A 15,744-nucleotide genomic window follows, 5' to 3' on the forward strand; every position below is an offset into this window, starting at 1 on the left:
CAATGATGGCCTCTAGAGTCTCATTCACTTTATCCACAAAAACAAAACCCCCAGAACTATCCTCAGTCTTACTAGCCTCATCTTGTTTAACACTAGGCTCAGGTTGAGGTTGATGTTCCTCATGCACTTCTTGGGAAGTAAAAGTTTTATCCCTCATGTTTTGTTTAGAGGCTTTTTGAGAACTAGTGGATGTACTTTTAGTGTGTTTGTTTCGGTTCTTCTTCCTCCGAGTGGTTTTTTTTCTACTGGACTGTAGGGTCTTGTCCACTAGATTTGTCTTTGCATCCCTAGTTCGAGGTGTCTCATCAGTTTGTATTTCGGCATTTCGTGTCTGTGATCTAGTCATGACTCTAAGTGGCACGACATCCTCATTCTCAGATGAAGGTGGCGATGGAACTGTGCCTACAAGGTTGAGTGAGACCTTTGGTTGAGAGGTGCCTTCCTCATGTGGTTTCAGCAGACAGTCTTTTGGGAAGTGTTCTACACAACACCCTAGACAATATCTTTCAATTGGTGGAAACTGTTGTACTGTTGTATTTGACCGAGATGCTTGCCTTGAGCGATGTGGACAATCACGAGCCCAATGGGGTTCTCCGCACTCATAACAGGGGCCCATTGGTTTGGCCTCTACTCTCCTTGGCTGCCATTGACCTGAGGGGCCTGGAGTCCTAGGTTGGTAGCCGCCTAGCAACATTAAAGAGTTTTGTTCCCCTGGTTGAACGTCCAGTGAGCTTGGGCTTGGGTATGCGGGACTTTCAAAGATATTTTCTTTGGATGAATATGATGCGTATTCCTCCTCCACATAGCCCGGGTTTATTAAGTCTCTACACATATTTGAATTGTCGTAGTCAACAACCCTCACAGGAGCAGTCCCTGGAGCAGGAGGTTGAGCACCAAGAACAGGTCGTGCTTGCTCTTGTGCCATCGGTGGCTTACGTTCAAAATTAGTATACTGTTGATACATTTGTGGAGCCACTCCACCCCTTGGCTGCTCACGTTCCTGTCTCATTCTCGCAATGCGAGTGCATTCCTGTGTGGTATGGGTAAAGTTCCAAGCACAGGCTTGGCACCACTTTTTTGTGGGTTGGTTTGTGACTAGAGGAGAAAAGGTATTACAATCCTCTGTTTTATGGTTACCGCCACATGCTCCACAAAGATGAGGACCTGTAGGAAGTACACTCCTCATTCTCTACTGCTGTTGTTGTGGCTGCATGGGTGGACGATAGGACTGTCCCAATCTCCGTAGTACTAGGTTAGCTATCTGGTCTGGATTTACTAGCGCGCTAGACCCTGAACTTTGGTCGTCTCCCCACTGATCTCTAGGTTTCACCTCTGGGCCAGAACCATCTTGGAATTTGAAGTTATCGGTGAAATCCATAGCATCATGGCAACACTCATTGAAATTTGTATGCTTCCTCGCATAGAGATGTGTATGCAGTATCGAATTTTTGAGTCCTTTTAAGAAGAGAGAAATTAATCGACTTTGGGCGGGCTTCTCATCTTCTGGGCAATGATTAATGTACTGCTTCATTCTATTTACACAGTCTCTAACACTCTCATTCTCGCCTTGTTTGAAAGAGTAGATGTGTGCTACCGTGTCATGTTGTATTCCCATCAAGGAAAAAGCAGCAATGAATCTCTCTTCCAAAACTCGTAAAGAAGATTTGTCTGAAGCCTCTAATGCCTGAAACCAAGCCAGGGCTTTTCCCTCAAAAGTGAGTCCAAATCCTTCAATTTGAGTATGCTTATCAGCCACTTGCTCAGCTCGAACTGCTTGCCTAAATGCTGCTACATGGTCGTATGGATCTCCCGACCCTTCATACTTCTTTACCAGTTTCTGAAGAGTTGATGGCCTTACTTGTCTTGAATACTCATCATAGGGCCTACGGCCTCTTACTCTCAGTGGGAATTGTTCCTCTCTTTGGAAAGATGGTCCACATGTTTCCAAAATTGGTGTGGGTACCCTATTACCAGCCTCACCAAACCCCTCCAAAGATCTTGTCACCCGCATTTCAGGAGGTGCATTAATGGGAGGCCGAGTTGGCTCCCCTACCCTCCGATTGTTATAGTGAGAAAGATGTTGGTGTGGTGTGACCTGTGGTCGCACATTTGGTGTAGGACGATATCTTGGTGCTAGAGTTGGGCTACTAGCAGTGGTCCACTTAGATGTTGAAGGTCCCTCTCTAGTGAACTCTCGTAGGGGAGGAGCAACAGTTTCTCCAAGAAAGGCTGTCTCTCCCGGTTTGGCTGTATTTGTTGAGAACACTTCCATGAATAATGGTTGTCCTTTCCACGTGAGTTCTCGAATCTCTTTCCAATCTAAGGTTCGGTATTCATTGGCCCATTTATCAATTATTCTGTTCATGTGTCCTGCAAGCTTCTCAACTACCACCACATGAGCTAGAGGAAGATCCAGCTGTGGCAATCTAGTTGTGGCATAATATCCCTCTAACGAGTCCTTATAGACCTCTTGAAGTGGGTCATCCTGTAAGACCTTTGTCACTGGAATTTGTCGTACAAACTCCCATTGGCATTCAGCCCCCTGATCCATTTTACTCTTGCCTTTCCTATCCCTTTCCAAATTTAGATCTACAAGAAGTAAATCATCTATGGATGGTTTTGAGGACTGGGCATTGGAGGGTCCAGGCATGTCCGGCTCGATGAGCCAATCATCTCTAGACTCCCTTGCTCTGGAAAGTTCTGATAAATCTAAGAACTCGGTTCTAGAGAGCTCCCCTAATTTGTCTACCTTTTCTGGATGGTAGGTGACTTCGTAGCGAACACCATCTCCACCCATGTACATGTTACCCTGGTCATTGACTAGAGGTGCTCTATCAAGTTCTGAGAAAATGTCTGCGATCTTAACAAGATACCGTTGTTGTGGATCCCTAAAGATCTCAGCTCCTTGAGCATTTGTGTAGACATATTGGAGTCTCACATTGAGTGTTAACCCCATGGTGTCGGCTTCAAATGGATTAAAGGATCTTGTGGGTGTTCTATTTGGGGCTACGGGATGACTATTTGTCGGCCCTAGATTGTCCATGGACAATGAACTAGTTGTTCTAGAGGAAAGGGTATCGGATTGGGATTCAGAAAGGGTTTCAGCAATATCTGCCAAATTGCCTACCGATTGGGTCCCACTTTCTTGCGTAGGTACTCTAGAAGGTGCCCTAGGCCCTATGGCAGTATCTACAAGACGTCCCGACCGCAAGTGCATAAGGTCAATTTTTTTTTGTTTTTTTATGTATTTTTGTTTTGTTTTGTTTTGTTTTTTTTAATAAATAAAAAATATATATATATATGTATATATATATATATTTTCTAACCTACCTAATCACTAAATGCAACTAAAATGAATATGTGTGGCGTAACTATCTATCCTTTTTTTTTAAATGATTTTTTTTAATAATTTTATGATTTTTATTTATATATATATATATTTTTAAATTTACACAAAAATTATGAATCACACTAAAAAAATACTAATTATGCACAAAGTTACAAAAACTAAAAAAATGCAAGTTACACTAATTATGCAAAAAATTAAAAAATGAAGAATTACAAATTATGCAAAAAAGTAGACTCCTAAAAAACACTCAATTTATCAATTTTTTTTTTCTCCTTTTGTTGTTTTTTTTTTGGTTTGTTTGTTTGTTTTTTTTTTAAAACTAATAAATTTCATGCCAAATATAAAAATATGAATTTACTAATTATGCAATAATTACAAAAATTCTAAAATGCAAACTACTTTAATTATGCAAAAATTTAAACAAGGAACAATGGATTCAAAAAATAAAAATTGCTATTTTTATTTAAATTTAATTGTTTTTCCTCTCTTTTTTTAAAAAAAATTTTACTATTCTTTTTTTTTCTTTTTTTTCTATTCCTTTTTTAAAAAAATAATCTCTTTTTCTCTTTTTGTTTTTTTTAAAAAAAATATTTTTTTGTTTTTTATATTTATTATTATTATTATTATTTAAAAATACAAAAAAACATGAAAAGATACCAAAAAAGTAAAAAAAATAAAATAAAAAAAATTAAGTGTTTGCACCTACCTTATCTTCAGCCTCCCGGCTCACCCGGATTCATCGCTGGCGCGCGTGGGTTGCCTTCAATGCTTGCCACCGCTTCCCTCTGCTGCTCCACGCTCTTGCTTAGCTTCACCCTGTCTGCTTCGCTTCAGTTGCAGACGTTTGCTTCCAGCCGCCTACTTCCGCCTTCGCCTGCGCTTTTGCTGCTGCGCCTCCTCAGCTCCAGCCGCCTCAACTGCAGCCACCACCTTCTCTTCAATGCTCCTTCCACCACCGCCTACAGCAACAGGCGCTCCCAACTCCTCCGCTTCGAGATGCTTCTCTGCCGCCTCTGCCTCAGTCACTCTCCCTTAGCCTGATGCCGACGCCGCCCTGTGATTGGGCAGACCAAGTTAATGGTGTTAGGCAGTCTTGTCCATACAGAGCTTTGAAAGGGCTCATCCCAATGCTTCGATGAGATAAGAAGCATTGTAGGTGAATTTGACTAGGTGCAGATAGCTTAGCCACTTCTTGGGTTCCCTGCCAAAGCACGACCGAAGTATATCTTCGATTACTTGGTTCACCCTTTTTGTTTGACAAATCGGTCTCGGGGCGGTAAGCTGTGCGCTCAGATCCAAGAAAGTTCCTACTGCTTCAAAGAATGCAGTCCAGAATCTTGACGTGAATTTGGGATCTCGATCACTTACTATTCTCCTGGTAGGCCATGCAATTTGAAGATTTCCTTGAGGAACACTCTGGCCACATCCACTATAGTGTAGGTTTCTTTTACTGGAATCAGATGGGCAACTTTGGTTAGCCTGTCAACTACCACAAAGATGGAGTTGTAACCTGATTGCACTAAAGATAGTCCAGTAATAAAATCCATACTGATACATTCCCACTTCATTTGGGGGATGTCTAATGGATGTAACTTCCCAGGCAATTTTTACTCTCTCGGCTTTGTCTTTCTTACATATCAGGCATCGACATGATTAAGTACATCCTTTTTTAGTCCATACCAAAAGAAGCTTTTCTTTATAGACATGTAGGTCTTGATGAAACCTAGATGTCTTGCTCTATAAGGATATCATGGGCTTCATTCAGAATTTGACCCTTAACTCCCTCATCATTGGGAATGCATAGCCTGCTATTATAATACATAATTCCTTCATCTAGGCTGTACCCATGAACTCGGTTCAACTCCTAAGGAGTTTTGCTTTCCTGCATAAGTAGGGTAGCAATAGGGCCAAAGAATCTATCCTACATGATCTTCTCTCGTGCTTCATTAATCAATGGATTTGACACCACGATGATTGCAAGCAAGGAGGCTTTTCTGCTCAGGGCATCTGCTACCACATTTTCTTTGCCTGGGTGGTACTTGATTTCAAAATCAAATTCCTGCAAGGTCTGCATCCACCTTCTTTGGCGCGTGTTGAGATCCTTCTGAGTGAAGATCCACTTTAAGCTTTGATGATCTGTCTCATCAAAGGGAATCTTTGACCCAGTAGGTAATGTCTCCACAACTTCAAGGAATAGACTACTGAAAGTAGCTTCAGGTCATGTGGATAGCATAATTTCTCTCATGCGTTCTGAGTTTTCGGGATTCATAGGTCACTGCATGACCTTCCTGCATGAGCGCACCTCCTAGGGCAAAACCACTAGCATCAGTTTACTACCTCAAAGGGTAGAGAGAAATTTGGCAACTTCAGAACGGGATTGCGGTCTTTAGCTTATCAAAAACGCTCTGACACCTGGCAGACCATTGAAAGGAGGTATTCTTCTTGAGAAGATTAGTCAGGGGGGAAGCTATGAGAGCATACTTAGGTATAAAAATTCTATACCAACCAGTTAATCCCAAGAATCCCCTGACTTCTTTCATTGTCTTTGGTTTAGGCCAATCTATGACTGCTTGGAATTTTGCGGAATCAAGAGAAATTCTATCTTTGGATACCAGAAAGCCCAAGTATTCAACATGGTCGACAGAGAAAGTGCATTTGCTCTTTTTTGCAAAGAGTTGGTGCTAGAATCTCAAGAACTTTACGGATGTGAGCTTCATGGGGTCAGCTGCATTTTTTGAGTAAATCAGAATATCATCAAAGAAAACAAGAACAAAATCATCCAAGTGTTCTCTGAGAATGTTCTGCATTAGGCGATTGAATGTAGCTGGGGCATTTGTCAATCCAAACCGCATTTGAATGTAGCTGGGGCGATTGAATGTAGCTGGGGCATTTGTCAATCCAAATGGCATGACAGTAAATTCATAGTGCCCATAGCGAGTATTGATGGTTGTCTTTGGGATATCTTGATCATTAATCCTGATCTGGTAATACCTTGATTTGAGATCTATCTTTATGAAGATTTGGGCTCCATTTAGCCTGTCTAGAAGCTCATCAATTCTGGGGGGACAGGATACTTATTCTTAACTATCAGTTGATTGAGACCTCTGTAATCCACAGAGAGTCTTAACGTTCCATCCTTCTTTTTCTGAAAGAGAACTGGTGCTCCCCAAGGTGATCATGATATGGTAATACCTTCCGCCACCCAGTGGGCACCTTCGAAGGGGGGCGAGGGTGATCATTAATCATGATATGGTAATACCTTCCGCCACCCAGTAGGCACCTTCGAAGGGGGCGAGGGTCTCACACAGGTGTCCGATTGACAAACGGACTGCACCCCTACAACCAGGGAAACACCCCAGACAATTTCTCCAAAAAAAAAATCACATCCACGTCAAGCACATCGGCACACATATTGAGACCAGTGTCCCAAAAATAGGGATCTCCGCCCCAAAAAGATGTCATACAATGGTCGTGCAAGGACCAAAGGTCGACCACTCTAGCGTATGGTCCCCCACTAACTGCCACATGGACACCCATGAGACCTCACTGACCCAGCAGGTATATACGCACCTCACCTTTTATAGGCACCGTCCCTTTACCCAGACTCATGCAGCCCCACAGACCGACGTACTTTCATCGTACACCATCCTTTGCACCCCGCTTTGCTCTCCCTTTCCCTACCCGTACCCATACACCAGCTCCTAATAAACCCCCATGTCCCTCATGCCCAGTACCCCGACACCCGGTACCCTGACAACCTGCACTACATGTATACTTGTTTGACACTTTGTGTGTGCAGAGACTGTACCCGATACTTTGTGCGGGACTATAGCCGACAACCCTCTGCAGCCCCTCTCCTCGCAGGCCCTTTTTAGCCCATTTTCAAGTAGGCTCTATAGAATTTTTTTCAATATCTCATCCTTGTGTTGAGGACAGGGCCTTAGCTGCTCTCTCTCTCTCTCTGTCTCTCTCTCTCTCTTCTGTGAATAGACTTAAGGGAGAACTCCCCTTCTCTCCCTCTAAGTGTAGTATTTTGCCCCAAATTCCAGTTTAAGGACACCTCCCCCTCCCCCCCCAGTTATCAGTGACTTTAGTAAGCACACTTTCGCTCTTAGAGGTGGTTCCCACATAAAAGTTTTATGCTCCTAAAGTGAGCAAACAAACTCCGATTCACGATCCGATTGAAGCATTAAGTTTGCGGGCGGAGTGGGCTATGAGAAGGTGCAAAGAATGGCTCCTCCTCAAAGATGCCAAAATACTACCTCAAGAAGCATGCATAACAACCCTACAGGGAATGCCCCAGATGTGACCCCAACTCTCCCCTAGATGTGGCCCCAACTCTCCCCTAGGGAATCCCACAAGGAACTAATGGGGCCAGGCTAGTTTAATAATTGTTTAAAAAGAGGTTTTTTGATTGAATTTTAATGTTAGCATTAAGCAAGAAAGAAGGTGCTACTTTTCTTTGCTTTGAAATATTAAAATTCTTGTGAAATTGTTGCTTTTTCGAGAAGATGATGTTGTTTCTCATATCCTATGGTTTAGTTAAGCAATTAAGTTGTTATCTTGATTAAGTTAAAGTACAGGTACATCTTCTCCCACCTTGATGCTGATCCCATTTTTGTGCTTGTGTAGCCAGGCACAGCGACGTTAGCGAGGCCTGGAGTTGGCCCAAGGTATCCCTCCTACCATTGGGAAGATAAGACTCGCCAGTTTAGGCCATTGTTATGAATGCTCCCTAGTTCTGTGAGCCCAAGCTAGTGCGGTGAATAAGCCCACCCTGTTGAAATTTGAGCATAATGATGAGCTATGGTGGATCAAACACTAGAATCAACATCATTAACAAAGTGATTAGCAAATAATTAAGACGTAATTAGTGGGTAATTAGCAAATAGATTAATGTAGGCATGGATACTCAAAAACCAGCAAATTCTCATTAGGGCTATGCCTCAATTTATAGAGTTTACAGCAAGCATCAAATCCCATTGATTTCTCCATGATTCACTCCCAGAATATCTCCACCTCTTGCTTGATTCTCTCCACCTCTTCTCTTTTCCCTGAATATCTCCCTGAATAACTCCACACTTCCTAAATTCTCTCATGCTACCCTTTATTCCCTCCCAGTAGATTCTTCTCACCTTTTCACAGGTTCTTTCACAATTACATCTTCTCTTTTACAGCCTCTAACCAAGAGCTTGTTCCCGCACACACCCTATTCACTTGTATTTTCAACACCTCCCCTCAAGTGAATAATCCTAGCACACCTGGACCCTATACCAAGTTTTCCTCTTACTTGATAGCCCGCGACCAGTGCCTCAAGTCCCTAAACTCCATAGTCCTTGACACTCTCTCTCTCAATGTGTCCAAGGCTACTATAAGTGCCCGCCGCGACCTTGACTAAAGTGCTCACACATATATCTACCACGTGGCCTACATCATCGGTGGCTCAGAGGTGGTTTTACTTTGTTGGGGCAGGTTACATTGGGTTGTGGGGTCTCTCTCTCTCTCTCTCAGAAAAGATGATCCGACTCCACTTCCTTTGGAGCCTCCATGAAGTTTGCTGATGTCGTTCCTTCTCCACTGGGTTTGCTGTAGCAGTCTCTCGCCATGTGTCCTAGCTTTCCACATTTGTGGCAAGTGAAGGTCCTTCCTCCTTCTCTGCCTCTTCTTCGTCCTCGTCCTCGAGAGAATCCTCCTCGGGTGAAGAATGCTTTTTCTTCTCCTGCTGTTGAGTCGAACCCTTTCTTCTCTTTGCCTCTACTCTCTTGCCCTAGTAGAGCTACTTCTATCTCTTGTAGCTTCAATTCAGGTACATTCTTTAGTGTTGCTACAATGTTTTCATAATCACCTTTGTCCACACTCTTCAGAAGTACAGCTAATGCTTCATCATCTTCTACCTTTTTGCCAATAGCTGCCAGCTGCTGTTGCTTAATGCTTTTATATTTGTTCAAGTGTGTGATTAAAGGTTCAGTTTCCTTCATGTCCAATTTGTAGAATTGCATTAACAGATTTATCTTTGAATTTTTTGCTTGTGTACCAAATAATTTATTGAGTTCATCCCATGCATCTTTTGCCCATTGTATCCCTGTGATGTGATGAATGATTTTATCATTTAAACTGCAATAAGTCCCAATGCTTTTTTATTCCTTCTCTTCCACTCATTTTCTCCTCTCTCTGGGCATTCATCTCTCCCTTCAACTAATCCCCATAGATTTTTCCTCATTAGCAAATACATGGTCATGTATAAAACTGTTCCCCATTAAATTTGGCTATTTCCTGTGCTGAACTCATGGTGATGTGAAGGGGGTCTTACCTCTTGATCCAATTTCAAGATTCAAGGGAAGTGTCTACCCTTTTACAACTCAATCTGGTGTTTAATAGATGATTACAACAATTTTATCAGTATAAAATCACCAAAAATTACATTAAATTAAGGGTAACCAATTTGTATGGGATGGTTGGAGTATCAAACCAACTCCGATTTGCAATCTGAAGTTATAGGGATCTGTATCAAATACCTAATGGTTAATTTGAACCCTCAATTGCACCAAAATATAGTGATTAGCATTGATTAATCACTGATTAGCAAATTAATGCTTTGTTTTGTGTGCAGAAAACAGAGTATGCGGGGAGTCCAGATCTGGTGCCTTAGACTTCAAATGAGCTCAAATGCTTTCAAAGGCATCAATAGCAATGAGTCTAGTAGAGGATTAAGCCAAGAAACACAATATTTGACCAAATATTGAAAGTTTAATCTCTGTTTTACCAAAGTCACCTGCAGATTTGATGAAGAGCTTGGATCTCATTGTAGACTTGATGAAATTGAATTTTGTCTTCACCAGCTTGTAGAGCATGCTTAAATACACCTTGGTCTAGGAGGAATTAGAGAGATTTGACCTGATGAAGTAGCAATGTCAAGAATTGCACAGAAAAAGGTGCCGACAAAAATCGTGAATTCTCCTTCGTTGCTTGGCGGTTTGCTGCGCCGTCTTGATGAGCTTGAAGCCAAGTGTGTTGGCTACCATATGCTAGAAGCTTTTGCCCTAATTGTGAGTGTACAAGCTGAATGGAGTCCTCCACTGGCTGGGGGTGAAGGGGTGAAGTGAAAACTAACTAAAATTTTGATTATTTGCTAATTATCTACTAATCCTAATTAATTAGATAATGGGCTCATAAATCTGATGGATTCTAGGCATGGCTCTGATACCATGTTAAAATTTGAGCATAATGATGAGCTATGGTGGATCAAACACTAGAATCAACATCATTAACAAAGTGATTAGCAAATAATTAAGACGTAATTAGTGGGTAATTAAGATGTAATTAGGGTAATTAAGACGTAATTAGTGGGTAATTAGCAAATAGATTAATGTAGGCATGGATACTCAAAAACCAGCAAATTCTCATTAGAGCTATGCCTCAATTTATAGAGTTTACATCAAGCATCAAATCCCATTGATTTCTCCACGATTCACTCCCAGAATATCTCCACCTCTTGCTTGATTCTCTCCACCTCTTCTCTTTTCCCTGAATATCTCCCTGAATAACTCCACACTTCCTAAATTCTCTCATGCTACCCTTTATTCTCTCCCAGTAGATTCTTCTCACCTTTTCACAAGTTCTTTCACAATTACATCTTCTCTTTTACAGCCTCTAACCAAGAGCTTGTTCCTGCACACACCCTATTCACTTGTATTTTCAACACACCCTAGCATGTAGACATCCCTTTGAGGAGCGGGAGGATCAAGCGATGGAGCCTGAGAGGGCGACAAGACAGCTTGAGTCGTCGCCACCCAACTACCAATGACGAGGTGATGGTCCAATAGGGGTTGCTAAGTTTATAAAGGCTAGAAGGCCAAATTCTAGATCATTGGCAAAATAAAGTAAAAGAATAAGAGAGCTTCGATCTGGCTATAGAGTTAAACATTGTATCCCTTGTTTATTAAATCCCTTGTTTGCCAGCATTGTTGTATCATTGTTAAGGGCTATTCAAACAAACACTATGTAAGGTCATTAATTAAGGAACTTGTTTATATATGTCATAGAGCGTGGTAGGATTAATTAGAAAACAAAATTGATGTGTGAGTTAGGTGGAAAGTGGGAGGATGGAATGCCCTAACGGCACTGTCCTACAAATGGGTGGACCTGATTAGTCAGGTAGCTTTCTAATAGAATTAACTGAAAGCTTTACGTTAGGTAAGTAGGTCCCTGGGCAACCCTACTCTAGAGGATTAGGCGAGCGGCTATGCCTCTCGCATAGATGGGAAAAAACTTGCGTTGTTTCTAGGAATCAAGAATAGAGGTTGCCCAAGTTAAGTTCAATCATTCTATGGGTCATTTGATTTTAAGAGTCATTTAGGAGATGACGCTCCCCCTGCGGGATAGAACTAGGTCTTACGTATTAGTCGTATATTTGCATCTTTACATGGTCGAGGTGTCAATGAGTAGGATTTTTTTTTTCTCTTGTTAAATCTAGTAGACTATCTTAAGGTTTCCCCTATTTAGGATGGGGGGACCTTATAGCTTGCCACTGTTATAGAACTTTCTCAGTTGGGAGTCCAATCCATATTCTTGGTGGGTTGAGTTCTGGTGGTAGTTTGGGGTTGGTGGAAGATTCACTAGTTTTTGTGGGTGAGAGAGTACCCTTTGTGGAACTAGTTGGTGCTAGCAGAGGGTTGGAGACGATGCACTTCCCATCCTAGATGATCATAATTACCCTACCCTTACGAAGCTTGAGGGTAGGTGTGTTGTCAAAAGCTGAGTTGATTGTACATGTAGTATTCTTGACCCAGCTCCCTCCACCCAAGGATTGACTAATTCTTTAGTCTCACCTATGGGAACCACATAAAACTTACATGACAATGGGTTAGAGACAGTATGTACTATTTGTGTAAAAGAACCAAGTCTTTGTATATGTTATTCAACCACTAGGGAGTTGAATTTTGGCATGACCACTATGAAGAGATGGTTTGGCTAGGGAGACCCATGTTGGAAAACGATTGTGGCACGCTTTCTTTGCAAATTTTTGCCAAAGGGAAAATCTAACCCTACTCAAAGGGTTGCCGTTTCATGTTGGGGAGCTACACTTACACTCAGGGTGTTGAGCAAGGCAAAGGTCTTGTAGGGTTCATGAAGGTACTGGGAGGGTGGGACCACAAATTGTGTTCCAAGTTTGTGATCTAAGATTGCATCAAGTGTAGTAAGGATTTTCATCAAATCTGGTCAGCTTCATTGTCATTTTTGACGACAAGAGCGACTAGGGATGGCTCTCACTTGTCTCATCAAGGATTTGATGAGACAGACAAGCTTTACAAACAAAGAGATCGTTGGTCCTAGTTGTGGTCATAGAATCTTTGGCAAAGGGGATGTGTCTGCCATGTATATAAATTCACTTTGAGCATTTGATCCCCTTTGGCAAAGAAACTTCTCCTCATGGGATGTGTCTGAGGTATGTAAATTCGCTTTGAGCATCTGATCCCCTTTGTGAAGGTAGACATGATTTGTGTTCCATTCATGGACCAGTCGTTGTGTCAATATCATAAAAGGTTTTCCCAAGATGCTATCATAGCTTCCATGAAGGAAGTTCATGTGACTACAAATGTGAGTTTGAAGGTCATGTAACTACCTCTAATCTTGAGGTCCTTAGCTAGGCCAAGCGGTTGTGCAGATGTCCCGTCCGCAAGCTATATATTCAATTGGGTGGGATTCAAGGGTGGTTGTTCCCAATTTTCCTAGCATGTTCTTGTGAGGATTCTTAAGCTATCACCCCATCCAGGATGGCTCTGACGATATGGTTAGGGCTGTGTTTGTGTCATCACCTTCAAAGTAGTGGCCCAGTGCATTTACTGGAATTGTCAGTGCGCCTTTGGGTTGTGGGTTGTGCTTATGGAGTATTTCAAGATAATGGGGCTCATATTTATCCAAGGAATATAACGTATCTCTCTCATCTACAAAAGCCTGTAGTTTTTCTTCTATCCAATCCATGAGGTCATTCCATAAATTCAGAGTTCCTTTTAACAAGGTTCCAATGGACATTTGGATCTGGGAAGAAAGAAAGGCTGATCGGTCCAGCAAGGTCGCATTGATGAGAAGCTTCCTCATGTTTAGGGCCTGGCTCATAGGTCGGACTAGAAATGGTATATGGAAGTTCAATTTTCTCCTTATTTAGCGGGGGTGGAGGTTGAGAATTAGGTGCCGTAGGAGGGTAAAATACCTCGGCAAATTATGTGTGGGTACCTTGTGAGTCTTTGACAGACTCTGCATTACTATCCTCATCGAGTGCCTTAATGTGAATGTGGGATTTGGTCTTGGTTGCTTGTGGAAATGACAATGGAGGATTAGGAGGCCCAAGTGGGGTAAGATCTTTGTTTGTTAATGTCATGTTGGCAAACAGATCTTCCTCGGCCTCAAGCATAAGCTGAGGCTCCTGCCTTAACTACTACGGAAGTTATGGTTTTTGTCCCCAGACATCAAGTAAATAGTTCAATGGGGGATTGTGTGTCCTTGGGTATTGGTGCATAGGTCACATGTATGGGCAGTTCTTCGAGTTGAGCCTGGTAGTCCTATATGAGTGCTTGGGTCTCTTGAAGAAATTCCTTCTCGATGATGGGATTGGGATATGTTGCTAGCCACTTTTGTCATTTGGTTAGTTTCTGTGGGGCTGCTTGGGGGAGTGGCATTTTGGCACGATCATCACTCTCGGAGGAGGATGTGGTCTGCATTGAGCCACTTCTGATGATAACCCAATGTGCTTAGAGCGTTGTTTCTTTTTGGATGGGACACGTTTGTTAGCCAAGGTGGTGCTAAACTTCCTTGGTTTATTGGTCTTCTTGAGTTTGGCTTGTAATTGTGTGACTACATTCAATGGGACAGAGGATATCTTCCCATGTTGAATGCTCAACACATTGAGGGATGGCATGCCTTTGATCGTGGAGTGGAAAACTGAGTGCAAAGAGCAATCCTTGAAGTAATGGTCGATTCCACATTGTGACATTGGGGTGTCACTAGTGGCAGGATTTTCTTTTGAGGGCATTTAGCAACTCTATGGTCCATGGTAGAGGAAACACTAAAGAGGTGGTTTCCCTATAGGTGCACCTATGGTGTGCACAATTGGTTTAGGGTCCATGTGAGGCATATGCAAAGGGAGATGATGTGTGATGGGTGCCTGAGGGGTGCCAGAGCGCATGGGCTTAGCCATGGACTAAGTTTGAATCTTTTCATGATCAATGGAGTTTGCCTAGAGAGGCAACGGTTGGAATGGAAAGAAGGGCACTATAGAAGGTCGTGGTGGCGCTGTGTGTGAGTGGTTAGTTGGGGGTGGTGCCACCAGTAATGCATGGTGCCGAGAAGGAGATGAGGGTAATTGTTGAGATATTGAGCTCAACTAGTGCTACGATGAACATTGATGACCCGCCTGGGTGACAGCTCCCGCACTTATATCACTAGCACGGTTGGTGAAATTATGGTTGATATGCCGCTAGTGGGCATTAGGACATTTTGGAGATCATTTGGAGGGCCTTGTAAGAAATTCATTTTTTCTAATTTCTCTCACTAGAAAAAAACTTTAAAAAAATATCAAAATATATCTCTTTCTCCAAATTACCATTCTCGTATTTACAAAAGGCTCCAAGCTTGTCAAAACGTTGAAATTTACGAAAAAAGTCTGCAAGCCTTTAAATATTCTCAGTGCTTTAGATATATCCCCTCTCTCTCCATATGCTCTCTCTCTCTCTCCCTCTCTGACACAAACACAGACACTCTCTCTCTCTCTCTCTCTCTCTCTCTCTCTCTCTCTCTCTCTCTCTCTCTCTCTCTATCTCCCTCTCCCTCTCTCTCTCTCTCTCTATGTTTCCTTATCTCTCCTTCTCTCTAGGCTGCCCCCCTCTCTCTCTCTCTCTCTCTCTCTCTCTCTCTCTCTCTCTCTCTCTCTCTCTCTCTCTCTCTCTCCCTCTCTCTCTCTCTCCCTCTCTCTCTCTCTATGTCTCTATCTCCCTCTCGCTTTCTCTCTCTCTCTCTCTCTCTCTCTCTCTCTCTCTCTCTCTCTCTCTCTCTCTCTCTCTCTCTCTCTGTGTTTCCTTGTCTCTCCTTCTCTCTAGGTTGCTCTCTCTCTCTCTCTCTCTCTCTCTCTCTCTCTCTCTCTCTCTCTCTCTCTCTCTCTCTCTCTCTCTCTTTCCTTGTCTCTCCTTCTCTCTAGGCTGCTCTCTCTCTCTCTCTCTCTCTACCAGAGACACACACATGGAGAGAGAGAGGAGCAGACAACTAACGTTTTTTTTAAAACTACTTCATGGCGCTATAAAAACGCTACAAGTGAAATCAAAAAATGTATGTGTGCCAAATGGCTATCATTGCAGAGAGAGAGAGAGAGAGAGAGAGAGAGAGAGTCTAAGGCAAAGATCATG

This window comes from Cibotium barometz, chromosome 27, assembly GCF_041138505.1.
Source record: "Cibotium barometz isolate CiBa-2024 chromosome 27, ASM4113850v1, whole genome shotgun sequence".
Taxonomy (NCBI): Eukaryota; Viridiplantae; Streptophyta; class Polypodiopsida; order Cyatheales; family Cibotiaceae; genus Cibotium; species Cibotium barometz.